The sequence below is a fragment of the Trypanosoma cruzi genome, genomic scaffold (genome assembly GCF_000209065.1).
Source record: "Trypanosoma cruzi strain CL Brener 1047053516809 genomic scaffold, whole genome shotgun sequence".
Taxonomy (NCBI): Eukaryota; Euglenozoa; class Kinetoplastea; order Trypanosomatida; family Trypanosomatidae; genus Trypanosoma; species Trypanosoma cruzi.
Genome location: NW_001849289.1, coordinates 23,169 through 29,812, shown reverse-complemented (window position 1 = coordinate 29,812; position 6,644 = coordinate 23,169). Strand labels below are relative to the sequence as shown.

General features: G+C 62.1%; 2 pseudogenes, besides 1 other annotated feature; both read right to left on the bottom strand.

Moving 5' to 3' along the window:
* Positions 1 to 714, bottom strand: Tc00.1047053508419.30 (annotated as a pseudogene).
* Positions 1 to 6,644: a sequence feature (areas not merged during assembly with more than two copies in the genome that could not be assigned to a particular haplotype).
* Positions 2,573 to 6,644, bottom strand: Tc00.1047053508419.20 (annotated as a pseudogene; the record flags this gene model as incomplete).

Genomic DNA, 6,644 nt, shown 5'->3' with positions numbered 1-6,644 from the left:
CCTGATCAATTGCACAGGGAATGATGCACTTCAGCGGCGGGTCCCCAGCTAGCCGTCGTAGCACACGGGGGAAGGCACTGCTAAAACACGGCGCGACCTGCACCGCTGGAAAGGCTGCCTTTCCAACATTGTCGCTATCCTTCAGGCCAAATGTATTCTTCACAGCGCTCAGCGTCAACATGCGCTGCACCTGCACGACAGTTGGGCACATGTCCCCCATGTACACCGTGTTGCGGAATATAAATGTCTTGCGTGGATCGAAGCCAAAGGCAACGATGTCTTTATGTTCTCCACCACCAACCCGCTCGCCCTCTCCCCGCTGACGGGAATGTCGCGGAAGAAGTGCTTCTCATCATCGGTTATCTGAATCACCAACGGAAGACCGAGCGCATCCTGCAGGTGCCGCGTCAATAAAAACGGTATGACATGGCCAATGTGCATCGACTGCGCGCTCGGTCCACGGCCAGTGTACAAGTACGCGCGGTGTGTCCCCGTCGCAAAGGACGCACGCACGCAGTCAAGGGCGGTTCCAAAATCCCTGTGGGAGAAGACAATGCCGCGGCGGAAAAAATGGAGCAATGCCATTCGTCCCGCCTCCCCTTGTGCGGTGCCGGTTGCCTGCGCGCGCTCCTTCCGTCCGTTGCGTGTCTCCTCCAGCCGCTGCAGAAGGGGCTCATCAACGGGCTCCGACCTGAATCGTGAGGACGCGGTCATAGTCCACACCCCTCGGGCCCGTGGCGGCAACACCCCACGGCTTCACAACGTCCTCCTTGCGCTCTGCGCGGCTGGCATCATCCCCACGCGTCGTGGCACAACTTCGTCCCCCACAAACCAACTGCGCAGCAAAGCGTGAGATGCGATGCATCACAAAAGAATACAGACGACTACTTCGCCCGTGCACCGCAGTGCCACAGCGGACGGAAAACAAACAGGCAGGAGGAGAGAGGCAGGACTTCGGGACAGCACACACCACCTGATGCCACACGAAAAAAAAAAAAAATGCATGCAGCGGGCTCCAACACCCAAGCGCGCACTTCTGCCGCAGCCAAGCCACAAACGCGTAGCCTCCCACACAATCGCTGGAAATTACAAGACAATCAAATGAGCACTGGCAGAAAAGAAAGACAATAGAAAAGCACCAATGAAAACAAAAATGAGCGACACTGTTGGTGCGCCATAAAATGACTGGCCGTGGCGTGCAGCAGCCGTGGCCCTGCGCCATCTCCCCCCATCGGCCAGCACCGCACACCCGCCACTTCCACGCAGCGATATACACGCAGCAGCTGCTGGTGGTGGCGGATCACAGAGTGACAAGAGAAACGAGAAAGAATTACAACAAACAGCACAGCGCAGTCAAGTTAAGCAAAGTAAGAACTTGGGGCGATGAAAACTCCACACACATTATCCAGAACATAAAAGACAGTCAAGCCAACACTGGCAGAAGAGAAAGACAATAGAAAAGCACCAATGAAAACAAAAATGAGCGACACTGTCGGTGCGCCATACAATGACTGGCCGTGGCGCGCAGCAGCCGTGGCCCCGCGCCATCTCCCCCCGTCGGCCAGCACCGCACACCCGCCACTTCCACGCAGCGATATACACGCAGCAGCTGCTGGTGGTGGCGGATCACAGAGTGACAAGAGAAACGAGAAAGAATTACAACAAACAGCACAGCGCAGTTAAGTTAAGCAAAGTAAGAACTTGGGGCGATGAAAACTCCACACACATTATCCAGAACATAAAAGACAGTCAAGCCAACACTGGCAGGAAAGAAAGACAATAGAAAAGCGCCAATGAAAACAAAAATGAGCGACACTGTTGGTGCGCCATACAATGACTGGCCGTGGTGCGCAGCAGCCGTGGCCCCGCGCCGTCTCCCCCCATCGGCCAGCACCGCACACCCGCCACTTCCACGCAGCGATATACACGCAGCGGCCGCTGGTGGTGGCGGATCACAAAGTGACAAGAGAAACGAGAAAGAATTACAACAAACAGCACAGCGCAGTTAAGTTAAGCAAAGTAAGAACTTGGGGCGATGAAAACTCCACACAAATTATCCAGAACATACAAGACAGTCAAGCCAACACTGGCAGAAAAGAAAGACAATAGAAAAGCACCAATGAAAACAAAAATGAACGACACTGTTGGTACGCCATACAATGACTGGCCGTGGCGTGCAGCAGCCGTGGCCCCGCGCCGTCTCCCCCCATCGGCCAGCACCGCACACCCGCCACTTCCACGCAGCGATATACACGCAGCAGCTGCTGGTGGTGGCGGATCAGAGAGTGACAAGAGAAACGAGAAAGAATTACAACAAACAGCACAGCGCAGTTAAGTTAAGCAAAGTAAGAACTTGGGGCGATGAAAACTCCACACACATTATCCAGAACATACAAGACAGTCAAGCCAACACTGGCAGAAAAGAAAGACAATAGAAAAGCACCAATGAAAACAAAAATGAACGACACTGTTGGTACGCCATACAATGACTGAACGTGGCGCGCAGCAGCCGTGGCCCCGCGCCATCTCCCCCCATCGGCCAGCACCGCACACAAATTTCACGTGGCGCATGTCACAGGATAGCGTGATTCACGCTTCCGCGTGTAGTTGATGCACGGTCCAGGAAGCTTAATGCGTTGGAGTGGGTGTCGACTGCCAGTGGCTGCGGCTGACGGTCAATGGTATCTGGATTGCGTTCGTTGCTACCAATTATGCGCTCCCACTGCGGCGGTGCGGGTGGTCGGTACGACGACGCGCCGGCGGTGCCTGAGGCGTACGACGATGATGTCCTGTCGTGGTGCTTCCGCAACTCTTCGTCGCTCTCCTCGTCATCGCGCAGAAGCGCATCCAGCCCTCCACGCTGCGGCTCGCGCAGTTCCTGCCAGTGGCGGTCCTCCACGTACCACACAGCCGCACAGTACACAGTGGCCGCAAGCAGCACAGTGGTCAGCAGCATCAGAAGTGCTGCGTACGCCCTCGCTCCGCCGTCGCTGGGCGCAAGATGGTTGGCCGCGCTGGTCAGGCACAGCGCCGCAAGGAGCACAAAGCTCGCCGTGCGCATCACCGTCAGGAAGGCCGAGCGCATCATGTTCGTGAAGGCAACCACGCCCGCACCCGCAAGCAGCACAGCAGCCATGCAGAAGTACAGGACGTGGCAGACTCCCACGGGCGGGTGCACAGCCGCAATCAGACCCACCACGCACAGCACCGACAGCTGGAACACGCACCAGTACACGTAGCTGCCCTTCATGTTCGTTAGCATGCCGCCGTACATCCGCTGCTGCGCCGCGGGGTGCCAATACCCGACGGGGTACAGCAGGCGCTCGTGCAGCGGCTTCCTCGAAAACTGCCAGTACTTCGCAAAGCTCGCGCCCGTGTGGCGGGCAATCAAGTAGCACACGCCAGCGGGGAACGCCACACCGTACAGCACGCCAACGACACCGATCACGTAGTGCTGCACGCGGGCGCCGGGCATCGCCAGTGCAAACACGGAGCCGAAGAAGATGCCGAGGTGCATCGCGTGCGCCACGACGTACGTCAGGCTCGGGAAGCGCATCGCCGCCCACGCACTCGCCGCGTCCACGCCGCGCCACCGCTGGAAGGCCGACGTCACACCGTAGTGCACGCACCCGAACACAGCGGCGAGCAGCGCGTTGCCCACCACCATCCACAGCGGATCAAGGGCAGCGAACACCGACAGGAAGTACGGCAGCGCAACGGTGCTCGCACGCTCCTGCGCCGAGGCGCATGACATTTTCGCAAACACGCCGAGTGCCTGCATCTCCAGGATGGAGCCCAGCCCGCCGGTCACCACCACGGCAACAGCCGTTGCACCCGCAACAACGCCGGTGATCGCCGAGAGGGCGCTGGCAACGGCAGGCGGCGTGTTAGACGCGATGGTGAAAGATCCAAGTAGCACACCGTTGCAGCCGCCAAACACCGCCACAGCGTCGCAGCGAATGACTATCGTCTCGTCGGCACCAATGAAGTAACTGCGGTGCACGGGCACAGCCAGCTCCAGGACGGTGGACGGATTCGTCGCGTTGCGCTCCCACGTCGCGTTGCTCAGCATCGCTCCCCACGGACCACCAAACCCACTCGGCTGCACCGTCGACACCGGCACGAAGCTCAGGTGCGTGCCGAGCTGCGGGTCGCTTGCCCACCGGAACGGCGGCGGCAGCGCCACCATCAGCCGTGTCGGGACGGCGCTCCCACCGCCGCGAATGTCGTTCTGCGTCAGGCTCCCACCAGCCGCCGTCGTCGTCACGGTGAGTGTCGGGCACGCCACGTCGCTCCACCACGGCGTGCTGCTCACCGACAGGCTCATGCTCAGTGACTCCGATGCCGTCATTGTCGCGGTCGGCAGCTCCGTCGCCGTAACCGACGCTGCCGGGGTCGGCGTGGGCAGCAGCGTCTCCGTTTCCGTCACCTGCGGCGTCTCCGTCGGTCCGTAGTTCGTCGGACTGTAGCGTGTCGCGCTCAGGCTCGTTGTTGGCGGCGTTGGCGTCCACGTTGGTGTCAGGCTGCGCGTCGCCGTCAGCGTCGCCGTGTGGCTCAGCAGCGGTTTCTCGGGCGTGCGGTTGCACCCGTCTACGCGCGGCAGGTACACCGGCAGGCAGTCGCGCCCGTACCCGCCCTCAGCACAGCGGCAGCGGCACGACTCCGACATCGCCCTCGTCGCAGCAGCAAAGCAGCTCACGTCGGCGTCGCACACGCTGCACGCCACGGGGCGAACTTTCCCGATGATGCCGGCGGACCTGTAGTTGATCGGCTGCAGCGCCTGCCCGTTGAGCGTCAGGCACCCCACGACGAACCTTCGGCCGGCGCTCCCGAGCTCAACGGTGCCGTCCATCACGACGGGCCCACTGCCAGCGTTCTTGTGAAACGTCAGCGTGCTCTGCAAAAATTCCACACTGCGCGGGTTGGGAGGCACCGACAGGAGCCTGCCGCTGATGCTGTTGCCGCGCACCGACAGCCACGACCCGGACAAAAACGACACCGTCTCCCGCAGCACCAGCAGCGCGCCATCCGTCAGCACACCGGCGTTGTCATTCACTACGACGGCGGACGCGTTGGCCTCCACCCCGCTGTCGAACACCAATCCATGTGCGGCGTACACCTGGCTCCCAGACACGCGCAGCACAGCGCCCTCCGACGCCACCACGCGCGCAATCGCGTACAACGCATATTCGCCACCGAACACAGCCGCGTCCAGCGCGACACCGCCGCCGACGAGCTCCAGCACGGCGCCGTCCACCACCACCGTCCGCCCACCAGTCATCACGGTCACGAGGGCCACGCCGGAGACAACCAGCACGGACCGCACGAGCCGCAGACCCGACAGCACCAGCACCGGTGCGTACGGCGAGGACTGCGAGCCGGGAAGATACACAAGCGGCGTCGACCTCGCGGCAACCAGCAGGGAGTCCGCCACCGTCAGCACAGATTCCGCGGGGAACGTGCCGGTCAGCACAAGCGCACCGTTCAGCGCCTCCACATCGCACACGGACAGCTCCACCGGCCCGCTCTCGTTGCTCCCCGTCGCCCCCGCACCGCGCAACCCTCCACCGCCCATCACGTACAGCACGGCGCCGTTACGCAGCGACACGTTCTGCACAACAATCCGCACGCCGTCTCGCGCCATCCACGGCACGTAGAGCACAGGACTCACGCCGTCCAGCACAACGTGGCGCAGCGTCACCTCGCTCGCGCCGGCAGGCACAACGAACACCGACCGCACCGTCAAGTTCTCGCGGACGAACACACTCGACGCGGTGCCCGCAGCGGGCGGCAGTGCGGGAGCACCCACAGGCACGCACGCCTCGCCGTACCCGCCGCTGCCGCACGCGCACACGCACACACCGTTCTTCATGCTCGCCGTCGCCGTCCCGGGCGCGTAGCAGTGCGTGTCCCTGTCGCAGGCGTCGCACCCAACAAAGTCGATGCTCCCAGCGTCGCCAAAACCAGCCGCTGCGTACTCCTCCGCCGTCGACAGGACGCGTCCACCAGCGTCGTTGCATGCCACCCTCAAATGCGCCCCAGCCGAAAGCGACAGGTTTACCGAAAGCATCCGCGGCAGCAGCGCTCGGTTGCGCACAAAGCTCAGCGTGCTCCCAGCAGCGGTCACGGCGCCAGCCGCGTGGAGCATCTCCCTCGAGACGCCGTCGTGCACGTTGCCCTTCGCCAGCAGCATCGACCCGCCGGCCAGGCTCACCGTCGAATCAAACGCAACCGCGTAGTCATCCGTCGACGCAAAGTCGCTCCGCACAAGCGCCACAATGGAGCCCGACACGCTCACAGTCCCACGCACGGACACCGCGTGCTTGCACAGCAGGAAGTCGCTGTCAACAAACGCCACCACAGAACCGCCGCTGGCCGCAACACCGCCCTCCACCGACACGCACAGCCCCAGCGCCGTCTGCACCGACAGCCCGTCCACGTACAGCGCACCGCGCGACGACAGCGCCACGCCGCCAACCACCAACACGCCAACAGCGTCGCGAAACACAGCCGCCACCTGCGTGCGCGCAATGGTCAGCACGCTCCCCGTCAGATTCACCTTGTGCACCACAAGGCACGCGGAGAGGTCGCCAAGGTCGTAGGCGCCGCGGTACGCAACGCGCTTCTCTGCAAGCAGCACCGAG